Genomic DNA, 14,206 nt, shown 5'->3' with positions numbered 1-14,206 from the left:
GACATGACGGGAAATGTTCCTCGCCCATCCAAAGTAACAAAATCCCTCACCCTGGGTGAGCCAACTACTGCGAGGCTCAGAGACGCGCTATCCGTAAGTATTTATGGTTAATTACAACCATTGTACTAACACTAACAGGCCAGCGCGTAAGCCCTGGCCCCTCCCAATTCTCCACCATGCACTTTCAAGTACACTGTTATTTACAAGCTGTCTGTCTAAGCACCTTTGGAGTTTAACTCATCTCCCACCCAAAGCCTTTACCAGGAGTGTGCTGAGCCCATGGAGAGCTGTACCAGGGGTTTGCTGCTGCCTTTGGCCTTTCCCGAAAAGGCACCACTAGCTGACAACCCTCAGCAGTTCTCGAGGCAGGGATCATTAGCTCCACTTTACAGATAGGGAAACTGAGGCACAGAGCCACGCCTCGATCTGCTCAAAGTCACACAGAGAGTCAAAAGAGGAGCTGGGTATAGAACCCAGGTGGCCAGGCTACTGGTCCTCCAAACTCTAACCACTAGACAAGACTTTCCCAGAGACTGGAAGAGAACCCAGTTGTCCCGACTTTCTGTTGCTCGTCTAAGCATGCCTCCCCAGACCAGGGCACAGAAGTCAGGAGTCCTCATCCACTCTAACCGCTAGATCACATTCTCCCCAGAGCTGGGAACAAGACCCAGGAGTCCTGGCTCCCAGACCTCACTTCCTTTCCATTCAGCCATTGTTGGTCTGCTGCGAGAAGTCATAAAATGGAACCGCCCCTTCCCCAAGAACTGGGTTTCAACGAGTCAGCTGCACTGATCGGGGTGCTCGGTCTCTGACGGAGGAGGCAGAGACACTGCTCAGGCCAGCCGGATCTCACCCTGCCCGGCAGTGCCCCGCTGTTACCCTGATCAGAGCTCCTTTGCAGAGCTTCCGCAGATATCTACAGAGCGTCTGCTGTACCTAGGGGCCCTGGGAGAGCACCCAGGTGTGTGGGAGTGATTTGGAGTGAACCTGTCTATTTGCCCAGCTGATCCAGCTGAGGCGTGTGCTGCAACAGCTGGATCTGTCATCAGCTGCAAATTAAACAGGAAGAAGAAACTGGAACAAAGGGCTGGAGAGCAGAAGGGTGGAAAACACCCTGTAGAAACAAATCATGGGTTGGACACCTGCCCAGCAGTGGGTGTGGCCAGCTAACACCTCCACCCACAGCCCGTGGGTGCAGCCTTGGCAGGCCTGTTCGATCGAGACCAATTCTGGGCCTGATTCTTATTGGCACTAAGGCTCCTTTGCTAGAGCAGAATGAAAACAATTGGGAATGTTTTTCCCCACGGGGCGGGGGCTGGAGGGAGAATACATTTTCAACAGAAATTTAAATCCTGAAAAATGCTGATTTGGAAACGCTGCTGTGGCACCTCATGGGGGTTGTAGTCCAGCTGCCGCACGCTCCCACTCTCCTTTATAGGCCAGGCTCCCTGGTTGGACTACATCTCCCATGATGCATCACAGTGTCCCTCCCCTCTTGGAGAGGGGAGGGGGTTTATCATGGGAGCCCTGGCCCTGGTGCATTATAGGAGTTGTAGTCTGGCCAGGGAGCACACCCCATAAAGAAGAATAGAGGCTATGAGGCCACTGAAGTACAACTGTGTCTCCCCCTTACTGAATGAGGGAGGCAACCTAGTGACAGAGGATGTGGAAAAAGCTAATGTACTCAGTGCTTTTTTTGCCTCTGTCTTCACGAACAAGGTCAGCTCCCAGACTACTGCACTGGTGGTGGAATCTCCTTCCTTAGAAGTTTTTAAGGTCAGGCTTGACAAAGCCCTGGCTGGGATGATTTAATTGGGGATCGGTCCTGCTTTGAGCAGGGGGTTGGACTAGATGACCTCCTGAGGTCCCTTCCAACCCTGATATTCTATGATTCTATGAACATTTCCAACTTGAAATATTTTGGTTTTCAGGTCTTAGGTCTCCTCTATACACAGATTTTTTACTAGTAATAGCCAGTTTAAATGAGAACCAGGCCCTCTCTCTTGACACCCATGGGAAGAACCATCTTGGTCTAGCAAAACACACCCAGAACATGGCTTTTCTTGTATAATAAGCATAACATTGTGGTTAAGGCAGAGGAGTGAAAGGCAGGACTCCTAGTTTCTTTGCCTGGCGTGGCCACTCTGCTGCTGTGTGGCCCTGAGATAGTCATGTCACCTCTCCATGCCTCAGTTTCCCCAGGAGTAAAATGGGGATCATCCAACCTCTCAAAAGGGCTGAGCCCTCAATTAGAAGCTGTAAAGCATCATTACTTTCCCAACACCCATAATGATCCCTGGCCATTCTCTGGCCTCTGTCATTTCAGGACCTCAGAGCCCTTTCCACAAAGTCGGCATGTTTCTCAACAGCTGTGTGTGGGAGACACGTATTAGCATTGCAATGCACAGGCGGGGAAATGGAGGCAGGGAGCAGGTTCCAGGAAGCCAGCATTAGGCTATTCAAATCCCGTAAGGGCCTTTTAACAAGACTCGGTGGTTTTTGGTGGGAAAGGTGCAAAAAGTCTGGTTTGTTCTGAGAACATTCAGGTTGGGAGACGCCCTGGGTGGGATTGTGGTGCCATTCCAAAACTCCCACTGACTTCAAGGCGGCCAGGATTTCACTCCTTATCTTTTGGCAGCACAAGCTCATCGACCTTGTCTTGGGAGACTGGTGCAAGCTACGCTCAGGATCAAACCAATCCCAGCCAACACAGCTGCAAGCCACCGTTAACTTTCATTCCGCCCATTTGAACTCTTTTCCACTGGTGTTACGCGCATGTGCCTGGATGAAGGTGGGGACTTGGCCAAGGTGACACAGTGAGTCAGTAGCAGAGGTGGGGATGGAACCCAGGAGTCCTGATTTTCATGCCTTTCCAGAGGCAGAGGTAGAATCCTGGAGTCTTGAATCCCAGCTCACTGCTGTAACCACTAGACCCCACTCCCTTCCCAGAGCAAAAGCTACAACCCAGGATCCCTTACACCCGTCCTCCGTGCTCTAACCACAAGGAAAGTGAGGAGTCTTGATTCCCAATCCTCTGCTCCAAGCACTAGACCACATTAAAAACGCTTAGTGCCTCGGTTTCCCCTGACAAAATGGAGCAGAATTCTCACCCTTAGGCGGCACTTTTAGATCCTTGCATGAAAAGAACTCCCACTTGCAAAGTACACTCAGCATTATTATCATAGCTGGCAGCTGTTTGTTCCTCTTTATCCATCCCTGTTCTCCCTTAGCCATGAAGGCACAGCACTTCACCTTCATCCTCCACCCCGCCATTTCCCCATGGTGCTATAGATCCAAGCCATTTCCCTGATGCAATGTCTCTCCATGGCATCGGTCTGCAGGGAACGGCCTGATGCTTCCACCTCAGATCATCCGTCCAGAGCAGGAACAAGAGGGCTGCGCCCCTTCTGCATGTGATGTATCAGAACAGGTTCATGTCCCTTTAAATAGTTTTGCAAACCAGCTGGCTTCTAGAGCACAGAACACGATGAGCGCCACTGTGGGGCTCACACACTATTTAAAGGGATACTACCTCATTCTGATACGCTACACGGCTCAGCCTTTTGTTGCCCCTAATGGGAAATGCCCTTCACTGATCAGAAGGAAATGACTGAGGATCAAGGCCTGTTAGGCACCTTGCTCGCCTGCCTTAGCCGACTGGTAGCAGCTAGTTAGGCCCTGAGCTCTGAGGAGAGGTTCCAGGAAAGGGGCATATAGCCCTAGCTGGCTTTGACATGAGAACGGCTGTGGGCCAGCTTTCCCCTTTGAGGAGCCGATCGCAGGGACGTGTGTGGTTGAGCACATTGTCTGAACGCTGGGAAGGAGGGGGGGACCCCCGCATTTGCTATTCCGCCGGGACAGAAAGCTCCTTGTGACACAGAAACTAGGTTACTCTGCCCTGGAGCCGTTGGCTGAGAAACAAGGCCCCAGGGAGGTTTAAATTATTCCCATTGTTCTGCGCTGGTGCAAAGCCACAAATGGAGAGTGATGGGGGGGGGGGGGGGAGCTTGGTCCTCAGTGACGGTAGGACCCCTCCGGCTTCCACAGGGGCCTTAAAGTGGGTGGAAGAAGCCCCCTCAAAATCCCCCATACACAGGTGGCTTCCCTGACCTGTGTGGAGCTGGCTTTAGGGTTAAATGCCTGCAAGCAGCATGAGGCCTCCTTAAAACCACCATAACAGAGGCGCGTCCCCTGAATCAGAACAGACAGTAAGAGGGCCAAACGAATGCCATGCAACCACAGCGAAACAGCTGACTAACAGAGGCCATTGGAGGCAAAAAGGCCCCCCTTAAAATGTGGATGTCAAATCCCAGCGAGGCTAATAGGAGGGTGCACGAACTCCGGCTGGTTAAGTGTAAAAGTACAAGGCAGGCCAAGAAGGAATCTGAGAAGCAACTTTAGACGCAAAAACTAACTGTAAGAATTTTTTTTTTATAAAAAGAAAAGGAGTACTTGTGGTACCTTAGAGACTAACCAGTTTATTTGAGCATAAGCTTTCGTGAGCTACAGCTCACTTCATCAGATGCATACTGTGGAAAATACAGAAGACGTTTTTATACACACAAACCATGAAAAAATGGGTGATTATCACTACAAAAGGTTTTCTCTCCCCCCACCCCACTCTCCTGCTGGTAATAGCTTATGTAAAGTGATCACTCTCCTTACAATGTGTATGAAAATCAAGGTGGGCCATTTGCAGCACAAATCCAGAGTTTAACAAGAACGTCTGACGAAGGGGGGTGGGGGGTAGGAAAAAACAAGGGGAAATAGGTTAGCTTGCATAATGACTTAGCCACTCCCAGTCTCTATTCAAGCCTAAGTTAATTGTATCCAATTTGCAAATGAATTCCAATTCAGCAGTCTCTCGCTGGAGTCTGGATTTGAAGTTTTTCTGTTGTAATATCGCAACTTTCATGTCTGTAATCGCGTGACCAGAGAGATTGAAGTGTTCTCCGACTGGTTTATGAATGTCATAATTCTTGACATCTGATTTGTGTCCATTTATTCTTTTACATAGAGACTGTCCAGTATGACCAATGTACATGGCAGAGGGGCATTGCTGGCACATGATGGCATATATCACATTGGTAGATGTGCAGGTGAACGAGCCCACCTTGATTATCATACACATTGTAAGGAGAGTAATCACTTTAGATAAGCTATTACCAACAGGAGACTGGGTTTTTTGTGGGGGGGGGGAGAAAACCTGGATTTGTGCTGGAAATGGCCCACCTTGATTATCATACACATTGTAAGGAGAGTGATCACTTTACATAAGCTATTACCAGCAGGAGAGTGGGGTGGGGGGAGAGAAAACCTTTTGTAGTGATAATCACCCATTTTTTCATGGTTTGTGTGTATAAAAAAGTCTTCTGTATTTTCCACAGTATGCATCTGATGAAGTGAGCTGTAGCTCACGAAAGCTTATGCTCAAATAAATTGGTTAGTCTCTAAGGTGCCACAAGTACTCCTTTTCTTTTTGCGAATACAGACTAACACGGCTGTTACTCTGAAACCTTTTTTTTTAAAGTACATCAGAAGCAGAAAGCCTGGCAGACAGGCAGCGGGGCCCCTGGATGACCAAGGTGTTAAAGGAACACCCAAGCAGGACAAAGCCATTACAGAGAGGGTAAATTATTTCTTTGCATCCGTCTTCCGTGACGAGGATGTGGGGGAGTTACCCACATCATCAGAGCTCTCCTTTGTGGTCAACAAATCGTTAAGTACTGTCCCACAACGATGTGTCAACAGAAGAAGTTTTAGAACACACGGATACATTAAATGGCAATAAGCCACTAGGTCCAGCTGATATTCAGCCAAGAGTTCTGAAGGAACTCCAGTGTGAAATTGCAGAACTAGTAACTGTGGTATGTAACCTTTCTCTGAAACAAGCCTTTGTACCAGGCGCGTGGAAAGAAGCGAATGTATTGCCAATTTTTAAAAAGGGCTCCATGGGCCCTCCTGGCAATTATAGACTGGCGAGCCTAACTTCAGTACTGGGCAAACTGGTCGAAACTACAGTAAAGAACAGAATGATCAGGGAAATCATGCCTCACCAATCTATTACAATTCTTTGAGAGAGTCAACAAGCTGGTGGATAAGGATGATGCAGTGGATATACTGTACTTTGACTTTCAGAAAGCCTTTGACAAGGTCCCTCACCAAAGGCTCATAAGCAAACTAAGCAGTCGTGGGATAAGAGGGAAGGTCCTCTCATGGGTCAGTGACTGGTTGAAAGATGGGAAACAAAGGGTAGGAATAAATGGTCAGTTTTCACAATGGAGAGAGGTAAACAGCGGGATCCTCCCAAGGGGCTGTAATGGGACCAGTGCTGTTCCATATATTCTTAAATGATCTGGAAAAGGGAGTGGAAATGAAGTGGCAAAATTTGCAGGTGATACAAAATTATTCAAGATAGTTAAAAGGTTGGGGTGTTCAAAGTCCAGAACCAGTTTTGCCATCTGGATCCCTCTCAGATCCAGTGCAGGGAGGGAACCTGTGACAGTGACAGAAACTGCTGGCAGAAAGGGTTAATTCCACCCCCCCCCCCTCCACTCGCAATTCTAGGGGCCCTTCTATACTGGCATTACGTGATGTAGCACTACCCCCCAGATGCGCTACATTGGGGTTAAGAGGGACCAGCACAAGATGAATGCACACACTTCAGTCACTGAGGGACTGAGTGGGGTCCTGGGTTCTCTGCACAGGAAGAAATCGCTCCCCCCTAGAGACAGATTCCTCCCCTTCCCACCTCCTCCCTGGCTGCCCTTCCCCCCAGATCAGTGGATCTGCTGCAGCCTGATGCTGGCACCTGTGGGTCTGCAGCTGATCAGCATGGCTTTTCTCTACCTCCCCCCATCCCTGGCTTTATCTTTCCAACGGGTGGGAAACAGCAGCTTCTTTCCAGGTCTCTAGGCTGGGAATAAGAGCACCTGGTGCTTTCTCGCTGCCTGCCCACCCTCCCACGGAAAATGACAGCAGGGGGTTCTTCTTCTGGTTCTCCCCACCTTCCCCACCAGCGCCAGAGAGAGATGATCTATCCAGCCCTCTTTATCACAGAGCTAACAGCCCAGCTGCGCACACCCCAAACCCTGCGGAGCCAGCCACCCCGGGGAATCACAGACGCTCTCCTCTGGAGATGGAGAGGAGAGACCCCGCCCTGCCTGAGCATTGCAGGTAATTCCCAGCTGCTGACCTGTGATTCCCAGAGAAGGCAGCAGCCCCCTGGGTTCCTAGCTACCTGATCGATCTATCACCAAACAAGCCCCTCCATCCACCCATCCATCTCCCTCCATCCATACCTTCCATCGATCTGTTTCCCTTCATATCCTTCTATCCATCCATCCCCATCAATCCATGCCCCTCTATCCATTCATCCATCTGTATCCATCCATTCGTATCTATCCATCCATATCCCTCCATCCATGCCCCTTGATCCATCCATCCAACTGTATGCATCCATATGCCTCTATCTATCCATATCCCTCCATCTGTGGTCTCCTCCATCCTATCCAATGAAGATTATATTGTCTATCTAATAAATATTAGGCCAATCAACTCCAATGCAGCACTGCCTGTTTACACCCGCTAGGGATCTGGCCCTGGTGTCGCCAATGGAGTTATGTCCTTCTTCACCAGGTGGGGTTCTGGCCCTATGTTCCCAGCCTAGAAGGTTTTTTCCAGTACTAGAGATCGACAGTCGAGAAGGCAAAGCTTCTTGGGAGAGGGAGAGGGCGAAAGTGGTGTAGTGGTCTGAGCTCAGGAGAGGGACCCAGGATCCTCTGAGTTCTGCCCCTTGGCTCTTACTTCAACTCCCTGTCTGTGGTCTTGGGGCAAATCATGTCCCCTTGCCATGCCTCAGTTTCCCCAGCAGGGGATGCACTGGAGGGATTAGCTCAGGTGTGTAAAGCGCTGAGTATTGTGTAGACAGCGCGTTAAGAGCTACTGACACCTGCAGCCCCGGAACCAAGTGCAAGGGGCAGCGATGACCTCCGTGAAAAATGGAGAAGCAAGAGAGATACGCAAAGGGCTCTGGGTCGTCACTCTGTTAGTCCCGCCAACCGACTGTCCCTCCTTAACCCTCCCCCTGCACCGGGCTGAGCACAGCACCCCACGCAGCTGTTCACCCAAAACAAATCGCGCTGGGCCAAATCCCCAGCTGCTGCCAATCGGCACCGCTCCATTGGTGTCAACGGGCCACATCCCCAGCTGGTGCAAATCAGGATCGCTTAATTGAACTCAATGCAGCAACCCTGATTTACACCAGCTGAGGATCTGGCTCACAATGCTGAGACTCTTTCAGGGTAGTTTGCATTTGTATCATTCTCTCAGTCCTGCCCTGCCCCGGCACTGCCCTCCCTCCATTCCCACAGGCTCCAATGCACCACTCGACACCTCGCACTAAACCCTGCGGGACAGGAACCTTGGGAAGAGATCCCCAGCCAGTGTAAATCGGTGTCACTCCATTGGAGTCAGTGGCCCAGTTTGTGTGACTTCAATGGAGTTGGCGGATTTATGCCAGCTGTTTTCCTCTGCATCTGCTGCATGACCGAGCACAGAAGAAAACCCTTTCTCTCTCTTGAGAACAGCCCCGTTGGGCAGGTGTTATTTCATGCCTTTGCAGTGAAATTACAACCCACGGACGGCGTTGCCAGCTGATGCTCACCGAGGTGGCTCCACCGAAGTCAACGGCGGCGCAGCGATTTGCACCAGCTGGGGATCAGGCCTGGCGGCCACGCAAGCCGATTGAGGAACAGCACGAGCTTGGTGTGTAAAACACATCGGCGGGTCTGGCCTCTGGATTTCCCACCCTGGCACTGCCGGTGAGCTGCCTAGAGAGGCGCGGCCAGAATGCACAATGGAGCCCGGCTTAGCAAAAGGTCCCTGGTGCCTCGTTTCGCTCCCTGATTAACAGCTAACGCGAGCGGTGCTCCCGTTGGGGACGTGCGTGTTTTAGCACCGAGCTCCTCATTGTTTCAGCAGCTGGGATTTTCCTGGAGGAAACCGGGCGCCGATGCTCTTCGCTGCATGAATTCCCCAGCTGGGAAACCTTTTGGAAAAAGCCAGCTGTGGGTTCCCCCTTTTGCCTGATTTCTTCAGAAGCTCCCATCCAAACAGCCCCCCTTTCCCCGATCGTCATCCCCCAATACAGAACATCACCATCTTACCTGCTCCTGATTGGCACCTGGGTACTAACAGCTTGCCCCCCATCCTCACCCGAGAGGAGCCCAGATCTCTCTCTCCAACCCCCGCCGGGTCCCCTCCTAGCTCTGATTCCCTGACCTCACTCTACTGCAGCTCCCGGCGCGAGGAAACCAACCTGCTTGGAACGGGCTGCTCCCTGCGATCTAGAGGAGGAAAATCCCTTCCCAGACATGCATCCCTCCTCAGCCTGCTGGGGACCCTCCTCGCGTTGCCATAGTTACCGCTTACCTCCCAAGGAGCCAGCTACAGCTGGTGTGCGACTGACACGCACACCCCAAGCCAGGCAGCAGCCGAGCAGGAAGAAGCTCTGTGCGGCTCCAGTTGGGATCCAGTTGAGCTGCTGGGGTCAGTGGAAAGGCTCAGTTCCTCTCCCCCGAGCGGCATGGCCTGGCTGGAGAGAAAGACACGCATCACGAGTCAGTCCTTCCCCGTTCCACCCCCTCGTCTAGAAATCCAGCTGCCCCTCACCCAGCGGCACCCTGGCTCTTGTGGGCTTCCCCAGCTTTCACGTGCAGGCCGCAGTCATAAGGCTTAGTGCCGACCTGGCTCATTTGTGGCCAGGCGTCGTGGCATCGCATGCTGGGACGGTTCCCCCAGGCCACCCTGCCTGGCGCCTCGAGGGCCAGATCCTGGACTTGCTCCGCTGTGACTCCATCGACATCAGCGGGGTTACTCCGGATGGGCACCGGGAGCAGCTCAGGGCCCCCCACCCCCACCCTCAGCCTGACCTCTCATGCTGTCACTGACGCCCAGGCTAAGCAGGTGCCAAGTGCCAGTACCTCAGCGCGGTGGGGCCCTGTTTGCCCAGCTCAGCGCGCAGTGACTGACCCCCGTCCACATCGCAACCATGCTGGCCTGGTAGCGCTCGGCACCGGCACCCCGGTAGCGTTTTGCACCCATTTTGCATCAGCCGCGAGGCCCTGGGCTGCTTTCGTGTGCCCCAGTGTAAATCAGGAATATCAAAGCCAGGGGAGCGAGCAAGCGCAGGATCGGGCCCTGTATGTGCTTGTTGGGTTATTTTCTCCCTCCATCCAGCTTCTGCAGCCAGGGGCCCAATCCTGTCCCCGCTGACCTCAAACAGGTCAGCCTTTGGTTGCAATAGGAGCCAAGAAGGTGACAGTGCCACGTGGAAGGTGCCCAACTTTTTGCAGGATCAGGCCCACCGGCTGCGAAGGGCAGGGGTGTGATTTGATTGGGGGACGGGAGCTGAGACGGGGCCTCGGGGCTGTTGGTTCAAAGAAAGTCCAGCATGGCAGCAACCAGCCATTGCGGTTATTATCTGTATTGCCGTGCCGGGCGCCGTACAAACACAAACCAAAGAGACAGCCCCTGCCGCAAGGAGCTTGCAATCCAAGCGAGGCGATCTATTATCTGTCTGGCAGTCACACCCCGAGGTCAGGGCCCCACGGTGCTGCAGGTGGTACAAACACCTCCCAAAGCAGCTGTCCTCGCCCCAAACACCTTGCAGCGTAAGGAAGAGAGCTGAGGGGCCTTGTGTGCCGGCCCGGGGAAGTCCGTACTGCCCCTGTCCGGACTCTGCCTGCTTTGGCTAGAGAAGACTTCAGCTTTCACTCAGTTAAGGCCAGTAACGTATCCCTCTGTCCATGCAGTTAAAGATCGTAATTCTGGCCCCCCGGACAAGTCCTGCTAACTCCACTTCTGCTTGTGCAAAAATCCCCCCTGAAAGTCTCCGTGGAGGAAGTTATTTTTCGCTTCCCCTCCTTTAGAAAAGAAAAAGGACACCGCAAAGCTCATGCATCGTTGCAGCGGGCACAGACCCGCTGCCGCCTCTGCCCCAGAGGTAGCTGCATGTCAGTGGCAGGCGGAGCAAAACCTGCACCAGCTGCGGGCCGTGGAGAGCAACAACAGGTGACAAGAAGATGGGAGAGCGATCCACTGCAGGTGGCATTTAGACAGGCGACCTGGCTTCCTGTCTAGAGCGGCTGCCGTGCCTCGCCTGGCACAAGGCTGGGTTAGACACATCCGGCCTGAGTCATTGCTGTTCTTCTTCTCAGAACAAAAGGAGAAGCTGGCAGCAGCGTTTCCCCCACTGCCATGTACCTTTCAATGAGCCCCCGGCAGCCGTACAAACACACATCCCTATTTCAGTGGCGTCAATGCTGCTTTAACACGCAGGCTTCCAAGACCGAGCTGTAGCCACTTCCTGTCCTCAGATAGCCACGGTTCCAAGCCATCAGTGCATGCGCAAGGACGGTCCAGTGGAAGCCCTCGGTTCAATGCCCTGGCTGCCACAGACTCGCTGGGTATCTCACTTACGCTCCAATCCTCAAAGGGATCTAGGCTCCCAACTCTCATTGGGAGTTAGGTGCCTAAATACCTTAGGGGCATTCAGCCTCTCTGTGCCTCAGTTCCCCATCTGCAAAATGGAGCTAACACCACCTCACAATAAAAGACGGCGAGGTGCTCAGATTAGATGCAGCAGTAACAGGGGCCGTAAAAGTACCATGGATGCACAGATAATAGCTTAGGAACCCGGTGGGTAAGGAAGTATATGCCTTGGTCTTCAGTGTCCCGGCCCTCTACATTTCAGAGAGGCAGCCACTGCGGGTTTCATCGGGAGCAGACCCTCCTGGAGCAGCCCACACACCCCGTGCTCTTTCTCCCAGGGGGATTGTATTTTTTTGTCCTTCCGCCATTTCATCCAAAATAAAAAGCAGACCGAACGTACTTGTCCACGGCATGTGTGGAAATGCAGGGTGGTCTAGACAGCTCCCTTCAGCCTGAGGGATCCCACAGCACTCTGTGGTCTGTATCTTGTGGATCAGGAGAACCAGTTTAGGATCAGATGACACTAACGTGAGGGGCCTTTGGATCCGGAGTATTGGGGGGGTGCATCTCTGCTAAATAGAGGACGGAGGACTTGTGGCACCTTAGAGACTAACCCATTTATTTGAGCATAAGCTTTCGTGAGCTACAGCTCACTTCATCGGATGCATACTTGCATAATGACTTAGCCACTCCCAGTCTCTAGTCAAGCCTAAGTTAATTGTATCCAATTTGCAAATGAATTCCAATTCAGCAGTCTCTTGCTGGAGTCTGGATTTGAAGTTTTTCTGTTGTAATATCACAACTTTCATGTCTGTAAAACTTCAAATCCAGACTCCAGCGAGAGACTGCTGAATTGGAATTCATTTGCAAATTGGATACAATTAACTTAGGCTTGAATAGAGACGGGGAGTGGCTAAGTCATTATGCAAGTATGCATCCGATGAAGTGAGCTGTAGCTCACGAAAGCTTATGCTCAAATAAATTGGTTAGTCTCTAAGGTGCCACAAGTCCTCCTTTTCTTTTTGCGAATACAGACTAACACGGCTGTTACTCTGAAAAGAGGACATATACACTGTCCAGCTGCAAGTGTCTCACAGACTAAAACTGCAAGGGCAAAGCAGGGGCCATCTTTTTGTTCAGTGTTTGTACAGTGCCTGGCACAGTGGGGTCCCTGCTCCATGGCTGGGGCTCCTAGGTGCTACCGCAATACAAGTAACCAATGAATAACAACAACAGTCTCCACCCCTGAAATGCAGCCACCGCTGCGTTGGAGCGTGGCCGCTGTCTGAACAGCGCCAAGGAACACCACCCAAAAGTCTAAGAAAGGAAATGAAAAACAATCTAGGAATTTAGGCGTGTGGCAAGGATTTCACAAGATGGTCAGGAGGCCCCCGGGGAATCTTTTATAACCACAAATGGTCAGGACTTTTGCTCTTCATCTCTGAAAACAGTGCCTGGAAGCTGGGGCTGTGATTCACCACTGACTCAGGGGGAAGCATGTGCCACGAATTGAATCACCCCACAGCACCAACCTGCTTCTGAGAGCTCCTCCATGCAAACTGAACCAGCCTAGTCCTTGTGACCTGAGCCAAGAGCCAACAAAACACTTTTTCACAGAGAGAGACTCTTTTCTACTCCAAAGCTTGCGTATTTTGCAGTTATTTGCACTCATACTCAGAACCTCAGGCCTGCTGCTAATTCATCCTCCCAAGAGTTAAAAAAAAAAACCCCATAAGCCAGGCCTCCAAAAACCCATGAGATTGGCTTTAAGAAAACCCATGAGATTTTATACATCTGGAGTTCTTTTTATTTGTTGTTTGACTTTTGCACGGGTCACGTTTTCAAGCTTTCCTCTGCGACCACGAGAGCTAGGAATATACTTTTCCTACTAAACGCACATCTGGAGTCTGCTGGATTCACGCAACTCCAGGAACTGGGGTCTGCAGCAAGTCACCAAATATCGCAAGAGTCACGCTGAAAGCCTGGGAGCTAGCAATGCCGGGGGGGGGGGGGGTCCCTTCACACCTCTCGGGCAGTGCCAAGGAGCTGCGGTGTGAACCACAACTGGGCCCAAGGTGCTTCCAGGAGAATATTCCCAAGAGCCATGCAGCCCCATTCCCCTCTCCCTCCCATCAGAGGCAGCCTGGCTCGCCACTGCTCGGCACCTTGTGCCCTCGTTCACACCAGTGCAACGCGAGCGAAACAGGTGAGCCCTCTGATGCAGCAGCATTTCACACCCGCTCCGCATCAGTGCAAGCGGCAGCGTGAGCTCGCAGGGTCCTGGAGAATCAGGCCCTGCTGATTTATGCTGGCGCTAGTGACAGGCTCCCCTGCGGGAGGCTTGGCCGACACGCCTGCGGCTTCCCCCTTCATTTAATAACAGCAAAATGAGAAATAATGCAGCAGCCACCGGAAAGAGCCTTCTCCCACACAGCAGGTTAGCAACGGGGAGATGCGATGCGCCAGCCCCTGTCCGGGCCCGGCTGCGGCCACAGGCAGGAAACTGACGAAAGCAGTGTGGAGATCAGAGCCGAGTGGAGGGGGATGTCCGGACCCGCACTGGAGTGCGTGGGGAGTCATCCTGTGGGTTTCAGCGGGGCCCTTAGGGCTGCCGTCCCAAAGGAACGGACCGTGGTGTCAAAGGGGTGACGGGACACAGAACATCATCAGAACCCAGACGCCACCAGAAAGGATCAGCCACAAAGCCCACCTA

At 52.2% G+C, this 14,206-nt stretch overlaps 1 protein-coding gene across 11 annotated transcripts in view; it reads right to left on the bottom strand.

The window, feature by feature from the left end:
* SEMA4A (semaphorin 4A) overlaps window positions 1-14,206 on the bottom strand; it is a 49,696-nt gene that overhangs the window by 24,951 nt on the left and 10,539 nt on the right. For 7 of the 11 annotated variants that reach the window (XM_043535387.1, XM_043535383.1, XM_043535389.1 and 4 more), the window contains exon 2: window positions 9,433-9,595. The gene's annotated coding sequence lies outside the window, so the exon portion shown is untranslated. Of the gene's footprint in view, window positions 1-8,665; window positions 8,884-9,319; window positions 9,596-9,983; window positions 11,332-14,206 lie in introns of those variants that run through there. The other 4 variants (XM_043535392.1, XM_043535391.1, XM_043535384.1 and 1 more) reach the window with 4 other exon arrangements.

This window comes from Chelonia mydas, chromosome 24 (genome assembly GCF_015237465.2).
Source record: "Chelonia mydas isolate rCheMyd1 chromosome 24, rCheMyd1.pri.v2, whole genome shotgun sequence".
Lineage (NCBI taxonomy): Eukaryota > Metazoa > Chordata > Testudines > Cheloniidae > Chelonia > Chelonia mydas.
Note: the sequence above shows the minus strand (reverse complement) of the source record. Positions and strands in the feature narration are given on the sequence as shown.